The sequence below is a fragment of the Eptesicus fuscus genome, chromosome 12 (genome assembly GCF_027574615.1).
Source record: "Eptesicus fuscus isolate TK198812 chromosome 12, DD_ASM_mEF_20220401, whole genome shotgun sequence".
Taxonomy (NCBI): domain Eukaryota; kingdom Metazoa; phylum Chordata; class Mammalia; order Chiroptera; family Vespertilionidae; genus Eptesicus; species Eptesicus fuscus.
The window spans coordinates 67,842,960-67,858,681 of NC_072484.1; the positions used below are offsets into that span (position 1 = coordinate 67,842,960).

At 51.7% G+C, this 15,722-nt stretch overlaps 1 long non-coding RNA gene across 1 annotated transcript; it reads left to right on the top strand.

Annotated features, from left to right (window-relative positions):
• The first annotated feature begins 7,764 nt into the window (after positions 1-7,764).
• On the top strand, positions 7,765-14,487 carry LOC114228711 (uncharacterized). The gene is made up of 4 exons (XR_003614843.2): positions 7,765-8,650; positions 12,603-12,680; positions 12,996-13,229; positions 14,424-14,487. It is a non-coding gene; the product is annotated as an uncharacterized LOC114228711 (long non-coding RNA).
• Positions 14,488-15,722: the final 1,235 nt, after the last annotated feature.

Consider the following 15,722-nt stretch of genomic DNA (forward strand, 5'->3'; position numbering starts at 1 on the left):
TACAAGTTTAGTTGGCTGAAGTGGGGCACATAGAGTCTGGGGTGCGGATCTGGGAGTTACAGGAAACCAGGCCAGCAAGATGGGTGGACGCCGGGTCCTTCGAGTCTTGGAGGCTACAGGAGGAGCTTGGACTTCATCTTGAGAGCAGTGGGAGCCACCGGAGGGTTTTAGGCAGGGGAGAGGCATGGTGTGATTTGCCTTTAGACTCTTCACCCTGCTGCTGGGTGGAGGATGGATTGGTGGGGAAGACGGGGTCCAGCTCTGCTGGGGGCCAAGAGGAGGCCCTGTGAGGGTTGGAATAGAATGGGCAGAGCTGGGAGATCCTGTGGATGTGGGGGTTGGAGGGGTCTCTGTTTCTGACTTGGGGGGCTGTGTGGGCGGTGTGAGAAGCAGGGCTTTTGAGGAGAGGTGGAGACCAGCTGTGCACAGAGTGCATGCAAGATGCTGGTGGGACGTGCCGTGGAGATACCCCTTGGACAGTGTGCAGCAGTGCTGTGCCCACCCTGAGAGTTCTAGGCCAGAAACAGATCGTGGAAGTCACAGGATGGATGAGATCACCCAGGATGATTCTAGGGAATGAAAAGACCCAGTGAGTTTCAAGGACAGGTGCATCCCAGGAAGCCCCCTCTGACCCATCCAGGTACACGTGACTGTCTACTCAGCCCCGTAGTAATTAGTTTAGGTTTTTTTTTCTTTTTTACTGCCTGCCTTTTATCACCCACTAGATCCATGGTTCTCAATGAGGGGCAATTTTGCCCCCTAGGGGACATCTGACAAAGTCTAGAGACATTTCCATTGTCACAACTGGGGAGGAAGCTGCTACTGGCATCTAGTGGGTAGAGGCCAGGGATGTTGCTAAATCTACAGGGCACAGGACAGTCCCACAGCAGAGAATTATGCAGCCCAAAATGTTGATAGTGTGGAGGTTGAGAAACCCAGTCCTGGGTGAGAAGACCCTGAAGGCAGGCCTTGGGTTTTGTTGTGTTTTTGTTCTTTTTTTCATTTTGGCCTCCCCAGTGATTAGCGCAGGATGTGGCACAAAGCAAGTACTTGCTGAATTAAACGTGGGCTGGAGGAGGGGACCTCGGGCCACGTAGCATTGAAGCCTATAATACTTAAGGCCCAGCCCTCCCCAGTGTTGCCCTGCCCCTCCCCAGCAGGCTGGACCAGCCTCATCGCCAGTAGAGGCCGAGGGAGGGATGGATGACCAGGGGGAGGGCTGGATGGGCCCATGGAGAAAACCTGCTGAAAAGCTGCCAAACACCCAGAGGTTGAGGACATGTTGCTGCGTATAGTTCACCCGCCTCATTTTTCCCTTGTCTGTTAACTTCTGTCACTTCTTTATCACCCAAGTAAATATGTTATTTTTTAAAATAGGCAAGTTACAGATAAACAAAATGAGAAATGCGGCAACCTACTGATTAAGAGTGTGGGCCCAGGAGTCAGAGAGAGCAAGTTGAAATCCCGGCTCTGCCACTTAGGAGGCCAGTGCGCCTCTGTTTTCTCATCTGTTAAATGGTTTCTCATGAGCCCACCTTGTAGGATCGTGGGAAAGAGTAAATGAGGTTATAGAGACAAAGGGCTGAGCGTGGCGCGGGGCTCGTAGGAAGTGTTCAATCCAGAGTGGCTACATATGTGTGTATGTGTGTAAATTCATATGCATGCATATATATGTCTGTGTCTTTTTATATATGAAAGCATTTTTAATTAGCCATAATCCCACCTCCACTTGGCTACCACTTCGGTGCATATCCTTCCTGACATATACAGCTTTTTAAAAAATAAAAATGGCATCTTGCTTTATATATATGCCTTTGTAACCTGTTTCTTTTCACTCGATAATATATTGTGAATGTCTTGCCATTTCAATAAATATACATCTACATCATCATTTTTTAAGAGCTGCATGCTTCTCCATTGTGTGGCTGGACCATAATTTATTTAGCCAGCCCCCACTGTTGGACATTTGGGCTGTTTCCAATCCTCTGCGATTACAAACAATTCTGTGATGAACATCCTTGTACACACATCTCCACGCTCTTGTCCGATGATTTCCTCGGGGACCACTTGGACATTTTTTGGCAGGAGGCATGTGACCCTGACCAGATTCCTCAAGTAGAAGCCCTTGGGCCCAGCGAGGAGGGGGCTGGGAGGGGGGGGGGTTCCTGGAGAAGGGAGAGGAGGCTGGATGGCAGAGAATTGTTTTGGCTCCTGGAAAGCAGGTTCGGATGTTAAGACTGGACTTCCCTGTAATCGAAAAAGGGGAAGGCCCCACCTCGTCTTTCTGTTACTGTTGTGGTGCTTGCAAAGTAGGGACCCAGGGATGGGGATTCTGTGCGTGTGTGATGGGCAGAGTGACAGACACCAGGCAGGCGGGAGACACAAGGTGGATGGGCCCAGGCAGACTGATGGATGGGTAACAGAGGCAGATGGATCCAGGTCAGTGGGCAGACAAGATGATGGGCAGTGATGAGCCCGACAGATTCAGGTGACCAGACAGACGTAGGACAGCTGCACAGTGGGGCCCACAGGAACCCGGGGCTAAAATGCCGTAATCACAGACTACAGGGAGTTTTTGGGACGTGCAGCCAGGCCCCGAGGCCAAGAGGCTCTGAGCTTCTGTCTTCTATCACCGAGCAGCTGTGTTGAGGATTATGCATTTTAGAGCTGAAAGGGCCTTTGGGGGTTGATGGGCCCAACCATCAATAGATATGTTTATATAGCTGGATAGATTGATGGGGAACTGAGGCCCAGGGGAAGAAGGGAACGCGCCCAGGATACTACAGTGTCTCGGCGGCACACTGAGTCCTTTGCCCCTAGTTTAGTCCATTTTCATTTCCATTTTTCCCCCAAGAAGCCTCTCACCTGGGCTTGAAGGGAAGGGGACTAGGTTGGGAGATTACAGCACAGGAGGGGCGGGGGACTGGGCAATCTGGAAGAGGCCTGTCATGAATTTCTCTGTCCACCTCCCTCTGATTTTATTTATACCACACTATAGAGTACTGTTGAGAGCACAGACCCAGGGCCAAAACTGCCACTACCTTGTGGAGTGATCTTAGGTAGGTTGCCAAACCCCGTGCCTCAGTTTCCTCATCTGTACCTATCTAATAGGTTTTGTTAAAATGATTAAATTATTTAATAGAAGTAAAGCATTTAGAACAGTACCTGGCCCATCGCCACACTCTATTAACTATTGTTATTACACTATTTTACCCTAAATTTTTCCTTTGAATTCTGTACGTGTGTGTGCATGCTCACTCACACCTACATAGCAAGCTGTCCCTTTGAAGGCAAAGATCGTGTCTTTCTTGTTTCCTCCCTCTTCCACCATCAGGGCCCTCTAGCCAGTTGGGCACATAGTAGGTGCTCAATAAACGTGCCTTGATGAAGTGGCCCACTTGATTATATCTGGTTGAGGGATTAGGGAAGGTTTCACTGGGGAGGTAGCATTTGAGCTGTGTGTTGATGTCTAAAATGGCATTGTCATGGCTGGAGGTAACAGGGCATTCCAGGTAGTAGGGATAGCATGGCCAAAAGGGGAGAAGCTTGGTGAATGCCTGGGGTGACAGCTGGTGTCTGGTTTGACCACAGCACAGAATACATAAAGGGAAGGAATGAGAGGCCCAGAAAGGGGAGGGTCAGCTGAATTCAAAAGTGGGGAACTCCATGCTGGGGAACGCAGGCAATAGGGAGCTATTGAAGGTTGCTGACCAGAGTTGAGCTTTAGGAAGATCATGCTGATGGCACTCTTTTAGGATTGACTTGAAGGAAAGAGAAAGGAAGCAGGGAGCAGGGGCAGCTGAAATCATCCAGGAGATGAGTAGAGAATAGAGGCTAGAGGGAAAGGGCACCAAGGAGATAGGATCAAGAGGACTCAGAGCTTGCTGGCTGAGGGAGATGAGGAAGAGGGAGAAGTGAAATATGACCAGGTGTTAAACCTGGATGTCTAGGACAACTGGGGTGCCATTAACCAAGTTAGGGGAATCTATACTTGGGAAGTGTAGGGAAAAGTTGAGATGCTAGTTGAGATTATTCATCCATCCAGCGTCCTATCTAAGCCATCCATCCATCCATCCATCCATCCATCTATCCATCCATTTACCCATCCATCATCCAATCCATTCAACCATCATTCGTCCATCATCCAATCCATCCTCCTCATCCTCATCCACCTTCATTTAAACATATATCTACCCACAGTCCACCTCTCCTTCGCCCACCTCCACCCCTCCATCCATTCACCTGTCAGCCACCACCATGTACTACTGCCTTTCTTTTCATTTTCTTGCTGCCCATCTGCCCACTCTCATTCATGCATGAAGCCACCAACTTAATATCCATCCAAGATACATTTCTTGTGAGCCTACAGTGTTTGAGATTCTGGTGAAATCTTGCTGCAAGCATTTGGAGACGCCTGATAATAAATATAGTCATTTGAAAAGCCAGTGTAGGGACCAGAATTATTTTACCTAGAAGAGAGACATTTGAGAGGAGACTTTATGTCTCTAAAGCTATGACAGAAGCCCTGATGGAAGGTGGCCTGCAGATCTGCCTGTTCTGTTCCCAGGACAGAACAAGGAAATTGGCTGCACGGGCAGCTGGAGGGATTGAGGCGAGCTTGGAGGGAGAACTACCTTACTGATCATCTCTGGTGCCTGACGTGCCTACCTGATCATGTGTTTGGGCTGAAGAGGGATACAAAATCTATAGGGGTGGTTTAGAGGGAATGGGTGCAGACTGGGGCGTTCATGAGGTAGCTAGTGGAGGACTTGGGGCTTAGCTTTGAAGAAATGTGGGGGTGAGAGAGTGGAGGAGCAGAGGGACCTTTTGGGGAACAGGACTGTGTGGGCCGAGGAGACAAACCTATGGCTAGAATGAGCCAGGCTAAAACAGGGCACCCAGGTGATGGGTCGGGAAGAAATAGCCTTAGAAGGAGGGCCCTGCATTCTCCTCATTGAGCTCCCATCCCTTCAGAAGCCAGCATTTCCCTCTGAGCCGATCCCTTACACAGCCGTGCCCCCTCCCATGTAGCCTTGGTCTCACTGAACCCACGTTCTCTCTGAGCCTTGGTGCCCTCAAGCCCCCCACTCTCCTCACAAACCCCAGGCCCCCAGCTGAGCCCCTGCCACACTCGCACTCTCTCACAGAGCCCACACCTCTTCTCTGAGGCCCCTCTTCTTGTGGGCCTATTTTCTCGTGGTGGGGAGCCTCCATGCCCCAGAATCCCCAACAGAGCTCTTGCTCCCCTTTACAAGAGCCCTGGGCCCCTGCAGAGCCCCTAACTTCCCCCCACCCGCTCCAAGCCTCCGCTCAGAGCACCCAGCCTGGCCCCTTTCAGGGAAGCACTTCCCTGCCAGAGCCCCTGCTCCCACAGAGGCTATCTCTTCTCTGAGCCCTCATCTCTCTGAGCCCTGTTCCCTCGCGGAGATCTCCTCCCTCCTGAGTGCCCCAGGCCCCTGGCAGAGCCTCATGCCACCCGGTCCCAGGGACCAGACCTTGCTGTCCCTCAAGTGCTGTCAGCCAGCAGGCCATGGCTGCAGCCCTAAAGCCATCCCTGCGTCTCTACATCAACCCATTCATCCCCCCAAGACTCTCCTGGCAGCCTGCTCTCTATCCCGGGGGGCCTTGGGAATGAGCAGAGGCGCAGGTCCCCAAGTGGGCTGGCCTGGGGGATGGAGACCAGCAGCTTTGGCAGCTTGCTTCCCCTTGTGGGCTGGGAGAAGCTGGAGACTCGCCGCTTCTGGGTTAGGAAAACAATCACAAATTAGAGAAAACGCTTTGGGAAATTGCTCTGCTGCGTGAGAGGGAGGCCGCCTCCGGAGGGAAGGAAAGGTGCTCCTGAGCCAGCAATTGCTCCCCGTGGCCTCACCCATCCACTCTAAACCATCTGCTTGGCATTCGAGGCCCCATCATCCGACACGGTCACCCGCCGAGCCCCGACACACCTGCTCCAGCTCAGCCATTGCTCTCAGGGTCTTTCCTGCCTGCGGAGCTTTGCTCAGCTGGGCTGCCCTCTTCCATCCTTTTGGTCTGAGAGCCCCCTTTCAGCCCTTCAGGGGCCATTGTTACCTGCCTTGTCCCTTTGAAGGTCCCTCCAGGACAGGAACCACCTCTTACACCAATGACGGACAGATCTGGGCACCAATCCTCACCTGGTGCGTATTGGCTGGGTGGCCTTGCGCAGATCCCTTTGACTTTCTGAGCCTGTTTCTTCATCGGAGTTGTTTGTGGGAACAAATGAGGTCACGGGCTCACAGTGTCCTGCTCAGAGTAGGCATGAAATTTATGAAGTCGCCCGCCCCGCTTGACAGACACATCAGAACATTGGGCTGTGAGAGCCAGCATTTACCTACGAACATCACGTTCCAGCGATGTCCTCACCTGCCTGTCCGCTATTCCCCCACTAAGAAGATACACAAAGAGGCCCAATGAGCTTCAGGGCCAGCCCTTGAGGGGTTCCTGATGTGAGAAGATGCAGCAATAAAAGTTGGATTTTTATGACTCTGCTGGCCATCAGGCAAGATTCAAGCCAGACCGTCTCCTGTCAGCCAAGAGCTTGGATTCTCCAGCCAGACTGCCTGGGTTCAAGTTCCTGTGCTGCCCCTCCCTCGTTGTCTGACCTCACGCAAGTTGCTTACCCACCTCAGTTTCCTAATCTGTAGAATGGGGATAATCATCACAGTACCTGCTTCAGCGGGTTGTGGTGACAATTACACGAACTAATCTTTAGGAACTGCTTTAGAACAGTGCCTGGCAACTAGTAAACCCCATACAAGGATTTGCCAAATAAAATTGATGAGAGATTTGGGTCACAGGAGTGGACAGCAGGGGAGCTCAAGCAAGATAAGAAACGGGCTTTCAGATTTGGGATTTCACAGCGCTGGAGTCCAGCTAGCTGCCCGTCAAATTGGCCTCATTTTGAATAAGGAGAGCATGGAATGTTGTCAACGAAAAAAAATGCTTTTTCCTGGAGGCCACTAGGGTGCCTCATTGGAGAGGGAGGGGCCCAGCGAGGCTGCACACACAGGCAGCCTCTGCAGAGAGCAGCAGGGAAAAGGATCCCCGGTTCTCAGGGGCAACTTAGAGTCCCCACAGTTCTCACCTGCCCTTTCTCTGCCCCAGTGGAGCTCCCGGCATTAACTGTTCTCTCCCTGTCAATGAAAGGTGAGGCCGAGTGCTGAAAGGGGACCAAGACACTTTGTCAGGGGGTCTCAGAGTATTCCTCCCACAGTCCGGCAGAGCAGGGAGTGTGCGTGCGTGTGCGTGTGTGTGTGTGTGTGTGTGTGTGTGTCTAGGGGGTGTCCTGGAACCCCCTCCTCAACCGCAGCAGAGCCTAGAACTAGCCCTGTTCCTGAGTGTCTGCTCTGTGTCCACCAAGGTGTCAGGAGGGTGCAATGGAATGAACATGGTCCTTGCCATTGAGGAATCTGGGAGAAATAGCCAATTCCTGGAGTCCCTCTTCTCCTTGGGCCTCAGTTTCCTCATTTTTCCTCTTCCTTTCTGCCCGGTGGTCCTTCCACCTGCCCTTCCTTTCCCTTCTCCTCCCAGGGCTCCTCTCCAAGCAGAGGATGGGAGGGGCCCCATGGAGGAGGGAGAGTTTGTACAAACTGGGGGCATGACTGGAACTTCTGATTGGCTGGTCAGACCCATTCTTTTCCCTGGTTGCCATAGCAGCCATTTCCTGGAGTTGTCAGTGATGAAACTCATAACATTGTTTTCAAATAATCCGTGTAATTGAAACAACAATTGAGCTGTTAACTCGTCTCTCACATCCAGGCTAGGACAGATCCTCCTCTCCGAACACCCAACCCCAGGACCCTCCCCACCTTCTCTCTGAGCTCAGCTCCAGCCCCTTCCTTGGGGTGGAGGGGGAAAGAGGAGGTGGCTTAATTATAGAATCCTAGAAACTCAGGCCCCCAGAGCTGAGCCAGAACTTAGAAACCAGAACCCCCTCCTTTTGCAACAGGAGGTGCAGAGAAGGAAGGGACTTAACCAGGGTGGCACAGCAAGGAGGCAGCTGAACTAGAACATGCCGTTCTGTTTTCCCATAGAAGTTGGAGTTGATGTGTTGCCTTGAAGGGCTGATAGAAAACCATGGAGCTGCTCCCTCTAAGGACTTGATCCTGTATGAATCCTTACCCACCCAGTTTATAGGTGAATAAACTGAGGCCCTGAGAGGTTACGTCTAACACTCGTGTTTTTATAACTGCTCTGAAAATACCTGTTGAACGGATGGATCTCAAAGAGCAGAGACCACCTTTTACTCTCTTCATGCTCCCTTTTCTCCAACCAGGAACTGAGGCCTGGTTTTTTTCAGAGTTCTTCCTGGAAGAGGGGATGAGGGCAATTTGGGGTCATGTGGCTAGAGAAAGAGGAGATAAGAGAGGGAATGAATGCCAAAGTGCTGATCCCACTGACCCCCTAGCTTGGGTCGGAGGCTGCATAGTCAGAGGCATAAATGTGAACAATGCAGATCCCTGCCCAGTCCTTCTCCGGGGGTGGATTGAAAAATGAAAGAAGCAAGGCCCCTCCTACGAGTACATGTCTCGGAGCACACGTGGAAATGCAGGTCTGCACAGACAGCTCCCTGGAGTGGCAGCTCCACAGAGGATAAAAGCATTCTTTAAAAACTGTCTGGTCGCTGTCCAAGGTACTCGCTGGGTCCGCAGATTGTGTGGGTGGCAGGGACGGCAGGTGTTTGCTGGGATTGGGGGTGGGAGCAGTCCTTTTAATGTGAGACTGGGTGATGGTGGCAAGAGGTTGGCTTTCTTCCCTGGAGTCTAGAGTGCTGGAACCACTAAGGTCTAAGGTTCTTGGCAGTCATCTACTCTCCCTCATTCATTCATTCGTTCATTCATTCTTATTTATTCAACATTTATTTACTTTTTATGTGTATGTAGTGACTTTATTTTTTTTATTTCTTTATTGATTAAGGTATTACATATGTGTCCTTATTTCTCCATTACCTCCCACCTCCCATTCATGCCCCCACCCCCCTGTTGTCTGTGTCCATTGATTAGGCTTATATGCATGCATATAAGTCCTTTGGTTGATCTCTCCTCCTTTCCCCCACTGTCCCCTACCTTCCCTGAGGTTTGACGTTCTGATTGACGCGCCTACTTGATGCCAGGCACTGTGTGGGCCATGAGGGTATGAGGATTAGGGAGACCCGGTCTCTATCTTCAAGGACCCTTTCAGTCTATAGGACTGAAACACACACACACACACACACACACACACACACACACACACACCAGGGGCCATCAGTCTTCCAGAGGGTTAAAGGGTGGTCGATACTAAGGGAGCACAGAGAGGGAGTGATTGACTCTGCCTGCAGGAATAAGGAAGGTATCTGGAACAAATGGCTTGGGCTCAGTCTTGAAGGATGAATAGGAGTTCTCCAGGTGGTTAATGAGGGAGAATAACACTTCAGAGGGGACAGTGTCAGCAAAGACAGGGAAATCCTCATGGTTAGAGAACAGGGAGAAGTTCTGTGTGGCTCCAGTGTTGACTGCCTTTGAGGAGATCAGGTTCTGGAGAGACACTAACTTGCTCAAGGTGCCACCTTGAGTTGGGGCACCATTAGGACTGAAACACAAGATAACTTACTTTGTCAGAAAACCAGAAAGATTTTTTTTTAATCAAAAGATTAAAAAAAAAAACACACAGAGAGAGATTTCTTTCTAGTCCAAACTGCCCATTTTTCAGATGGGAAAACAGAGGGCCAGAGATGATCAGTGCTGCGCCCGGGATGTGGCAGAGTGGGATGTGAAGTCTGGTCTATCTGACATCAAAGCCTAAACTGTCCTCACGGCACCAAAGCTGGGAGCAGGGTGAGCTGGAGAGCAGAGCGCTCTGGCAAGGACAGGCTGCCCCAGTGGAACCATGAGGTGGGACAGGCAGCCCGGCCAGCTTCCTGTCACATTGTTGGCACTCAGCACTTGCACAGGAGGAGCGCGGCTCCAGCAGGAAGGCTCTTGGCTGGAGTGGACCTGAGTCCTGCTTGCAGTCCTGCCCCTGATTCTCGGAGTGACCTTGGGCAAGACACACTCCTCTCCAGGCCTTAATTTCCACAACTATCTGTATCATAGGGGCATCTTCCATGTCTACTCTCTGGGGCAGTTGTTCTTAATTGTGTGTGTGTGGGGGGGATGTTTGACAATTTGGGCCCCTGGGGACACTTGGCAGTGTCTGGACACAGTTTGGATTGCCACAATTGGGAGACAGGGGTGCCACTGGCATTTAGTGGGAGAGGCCAGGGGTGCTGCTGACCATCTCACAGGGTGCAGAACAGGCCCACCGCAGCGTTCCCCAGTCAGTGTCCATAGTGCCGAAGAGGAGAAGCCTGGCAGTCTGCGCCCTGTGTGTGAAGATCAAATGAGGGCTGTGCAGAGGTGCCCCCCGCGCTGGAACGTAGAGAAGCAGAGTGGCCTTGATGTCAGGAGGACTGGCTGTGCTGAGAGGTACTTAACCTCTCTGGGCCTTGGTTGCTTCACCACTGGAACAGGGCAACAGTGAGAGCACCTATTCAGGAGAGCGTTGAGAGGGTGTGATGAGATATCGCACATGCAGATGGAGAACAAGACAGCACCACAGGGCATCTGGGGACCCCCACTGGTAGCCCCTCTGCTGCCTGGGAGCTGTGAGCCTTTAAGCACAAACTGCGGAGCCAGCTCTGCCATTCAGAGCTATTGGATCTCAGACAATGTACTTACCCTCTCTGTGCCTTAATTTCTCATCTGTATTACAAATGGTACTCACCATACAGGGTTGGTGGGAAGATGTAAAATGAGTTAACAGATTTAAAGCATTAGAGTGGCACAGAATAAGTGCTGTACAAATGTTAGCTACTGCTATTGCTATTATTGATTATTATTATTGATTCAGTTTTGAACAAGGCACTCACACAAGTTGCCTTCGACACTGGCCTCTCCAGATGCCATCTCTCTATAGCTCTCTGCCAGTCTCTCTCCCAACCTCATGTATTCCATCTCCGCCCTCACCCTTCTCCTCTCCCCTTGAGTCTGCCAGAGCCAGAGATAGCACCGGAAGCTGAATTCATGGAGAGGGGACACGTGGGCACCTGCACCTCACTCTGTAACTCCGGCCCCATCACCCCAGCTCTCAGCCCCGAACATTCATGTCCTGAGCCCTGGCCCACCAGTCCAGATTAGCCCTTGGGTAACCCTTCGGAGAATCAAGTCTCAGCTCTATTGACATTGGGGCCCAGGTCATTCTTTGCTGGGGAGGGCTTTTCTGTGCATTACACATGTTTACCAGCATCTCTGGCCTCTTCCCACTGGATACCGAGAGCTCCCCTCCTTCAGTTGCATCAACCAAAAATGTGTCCAGACATTGCCAATGTCCCCTGGTCTAGAACTTGGCTATACGATGTCCGTTTCTGTCTTATGGTGTCCTGGCTGAGAAGCTTTTAAAACCTAATGAATGCCTTCAAGTTGGGCTACCCTCCACTCTATCCCATTTTCTTACCTAGGTTCTGACCCATTCTCAAAACCAGTTGGCCACGAGCATCAGGCCCAACTGCCAAACTTTCAGCCCTAACCAGACACCCCGAATCGTAACCTTAAATCCAAAAACGTCGATCGCTTCCCCAAACTCAAGCTTTCACTCAGTCCTCATCCTAAACCCTTGACTTGTTTCAAAACTTCAGATTCATGAACCTCAAAGAGAATTCTAAATCCAAAGGTTAGCCCCAAAGGAAACCTGCACTTCCAGATCCTTCCAGCACCAGCTCCCAATCTCCATCCCTGTCCCTTCTGGTCTGTGGAGATCCCTGGGCTCAGGCTTCCTGCCTCCTCCCCTCCAAGGCAGCCCCAGGTCCCCCGGGAGAGGCAGGAAGGGCCTCGAGGAGGCCACTCTGCTTCTCTCATCCCCCGTCCCTCTCACCACCCCAGGCAGCCCATCTGGAAATTCTGTCATTTATTCATTGTTGACTCAGACATTTACTGAGCACGCAGAGGGCGGGCTCGGTGTGGGACACCAGGAAAGCAGTTGAGAGTTGGACCTAGTTGCCACCTACCGTCTACTGGGGGAGACAGAGAAATGGACAAGTAGGCAAAGACTTAACAACAGTGGTCTCAGCGTCATCCGAGAAACAGCCACTGAGCAACCAATCATATGCCGAGCACAAAAGACAAGCCCCTACACATGGAGCTTCCCTTGAAGGGCAAGGAGGCAATAATAAGGAAGTGTATGATCTATCAGACAGGGATGAGTTCTGAGGGGGAGGAGTGAGAGGGTAGGCAGGACCGGCCGATGGAGGAGCTGTTCTATCTCAGGTGGTCAGGGAAAGCCTCCCGGGCTCAGCCCTCCAAGAGAGGGGAGAGAGGGAGCCAGGCAGAGATCAGGGGCAAGAGGACCAGCAGATGCAAAGGCCCTGAGGTGGGAACCTGCCCGTTATATTTAAAGAGCCAGAAGCCAGTGTGGCTGGAAGGACCGGATGGGAAGGCTGGTAGGAAGAGGTCAGAGAAGTAATGAGAGGCCAGGTCATATTGGGTCTTATGAGCCATTTTACTCTGAGTAAGACGAGAAGCTGAAGGAGTTTTGAGAGGAAGCATGTTATGATCTGATTTATGTTTTAGCACCACAACTGAGAACGTTCTGTGGGGGGCAAAGGCAGAAGCCGGGGGACACGAGAGGAGGCTGCTGCAGTAACCCAGGTGAGATGCCGGTGGCTCGGACCAGGTTGTTAACAACAACGGTGGTGAGAAGGGTCTGGATCTATTTTAAGTCGGAGCTGGCGTGATTTGCTGACGGATCTGACGTGGGGTGTGAGCTGGAGTGAAGTCAAGGATGGTTCCAAGGCCTTTGGCAGAAGCAGTTGGGATAATGGAGCTGCCAGTTACTGAAATGGAGGAAGTGGGAAGAGGAGCAGTTTTAACTTTATTTTACCTCATTGTTATTGGTGTGTGTTGGGAGGGATGCAGAAGTCAGGAGTTCGGTTTTGGACATGATGAGATTGAAGTGCATTTCAGACTTCCAGGTGGAGATGCTGACAGGCCAGTGGATACGGCAGCTGGGGCTGAGGGAGCGAGCTGAGTGGCACCTACACACCGGGTGTAATCAGCAAGCGGATGGGATTGCCCGTGGTCACCTAGCGAGTGAGTGTAGACAGAAAAGAGGAGTGACCCGGGACGAAGTTCTGGGACCCTCCAGCGTACGGGAGGAGCTGAGGTGGACACAGCAGAGGAGACTGAAGGAGCCACGAGGTCAGTGAAGTACGGGGTGCTGGGGGGCACGGGATGTTCCCTTGCTCCTGATTTTTTTTTTTTTTTGCAGTTATCATACCTTTTAATAAGTCATGAGTTGATACAGAGAAGTAGATACAGAGAGGGGAGAGAGACCCAATCTGGGATAGCCAAGGCAGGCTTCGTGTACTGGAGGTGACACTGGAGCCTGGCTTTGAGTGATTAATAAAAAGATGCCCCATCATACAAGATGGGGAAGGGCATTCCAGGGAGACGGAACGGTACATACAACGACTCAGAGCCCTATGACCTCAAGGGCATGCAAACTGAGTTCATGGTCCCAGACCCTCCAAATCTGCTACTCGCCCTCTGTTCCCACATCACCACCTTGGCACCCCCCTCAGCAGGTCCCTCTTTCTCACCTCCCCAGAGCACTCTACTGTGCCCTAAGGATTCTCCCTCCTGCAAAGCTCTAGGGACAGCCCTCTCCTTCCACCCTCAGGCCCCTACCCAGGTCCAGGCCACCGTTATCACTCACCTGGACTACAGCCTCTTCTCCCATCTCCTGTTTCTCTCTCAGCCTCCCTGTGGGGGCCCTAGCACAACGAGGGGGATCTGTCTGCCTCACACATGCAGCGGCCTGGGTGAGTTTAAATGTAAAATAAGGTTCATGCCACTCCGCTGCTTCAGGAGCTTGCAACAGCCTCCCATTGCTTTCAGGACGAAATTCAAAATTTAACAAGGCCCACAGGGCCCTGCGCGTGGCCCCCTGCCTGCTCCCCCAGTCTCAGGCCCCCTCCGCCTTCACTTCTGACCACCAGCCTCCTGCTGCCTTGCAGGTTTCTCAGCTCCGCCACCCATCCAGCCTCGGGGCCTTTACCCATGCTGTTCCCTCCCCCTCCAATTCAGTTAGCGCCCACTCACCCCTCCAATCTGAGAAAACTGGACTTCCTCAGGGAACCCTTCCCAGAGTCACAGATTGGGCCAGCCCCCCTGTTTAATACTCCCCTTGCTCCCTGGTCCTTTTCTTGGTGGTCATTATCGTACGTTTTAATGAAGTCATGAGTTAATGATAATAATAGCTAACAGTTATTGGGAATGTCATGCTCAATAGTAAGTGAAATAAGCACATTATGTGTTTTTTATATATTTTTAGCCATTTAATTCCTCACACAACCCTATGAGATACAGACTATTAATATTCCCATTTTACAGAGGAGGAAACTGAGGCCCAGAAGAGGTTAGACCTTGCACCCAAGGTTGCACAGATAAAGAGCAAGCTGGGATGTGGACCCGGGCAGCCTGGTTCAGAACGCATACTCACCTGTCTTTTCTAGTTGATGTTAAACCCCATGGAACTGGGGAGTACGTCTGTCTTGTCCACAGCTTCATCCCCTGCATCCTTCAGAGGGCTCAGTAAAGAATGAATGAATGAATGAATGAATGAATGAATGAATAGCAGTTTGAGCAGTACAGGGTTGGTGGTGTGGGGTGCAAGCAAGGAGGCTGGAGCAATAGGCTGAGACATGAAGGGCCCTGAATGGCAGCCAGATGAGTCCAGACTTGGCACTGGGCCACAGGAACCACAGGGCTTTCTTGAGCAGAGGAGGGTGGAGCTCAGAGAACGCTCCGGCTGCTGACTGCGGTGGAGGAGGGCCAGAGGTGGGCTCCTTCCCTGCCCAGCAGCCAGGCAAGACTGGCACCAGCCCCCTCCCACTTGGCCCTATTAGCATTCCACATGTGACTTGGGCTCCACAATTAACACAAAGGTACAGTCATTCATTCTGACTGGTGGACTCGGGGGATCAGCCGATCGGGGCTGGCTTCGCGGGGCTTCTGCTGGGAAGGCATGTCACAGCACAGCGGCCACCGAAATGAAAAGCTATTAATAATGATCCTGGAACTTCACTCCCATCAGCTGTTTGTTTAAAGGTGTTCCGTCCTCGGAGCCGCCTGATTTATGTGGGCAATAATGTGCCCTGGTCGGTCTGCACTTTTTAAAGTAGCGCTAATGGGGTGAGACCAGGACCCCAGGGGATGCTGGGGAGGAAGGCGTGAAAGCCAGGCCTGGTCAGGCTCAGACCTCAACTCCCTGAAAAGGCCCTAGAGATGGCAAAGGGGAAAGCAGGAAGAGCCAGGGGAGCTGGGTCCGATCCCCGCAGCGCCACTTGACCAGCTGAAGGATGTCTCTTTCCTCGTCTGCACTTTGAGTAAAAGGACACCTGCATCGCAGGGTTAATGGGAGGACCCGTGAGGAGTAAATGCTCAGTACGGTCTTAGTTTTCTTCCCTTCTCTTTTCTCACTGGAAAGTCATCCCCACCACCTGCCCAGCCCTCTCCAAAGAGAAGCACCCACTCCACTCAAACGTTATTGAGGATCTGCAGTTGTAGTTAACATTTAAATTTTTGAAGGCCTCACAGCAACACAGTATTGGGCCCCATTTTAGAGATGAGAAAACTGAGGCTTGGAGAGAGAAAGACAAATCTAAGGTGACCTAGCTCCAGGTCCACTAC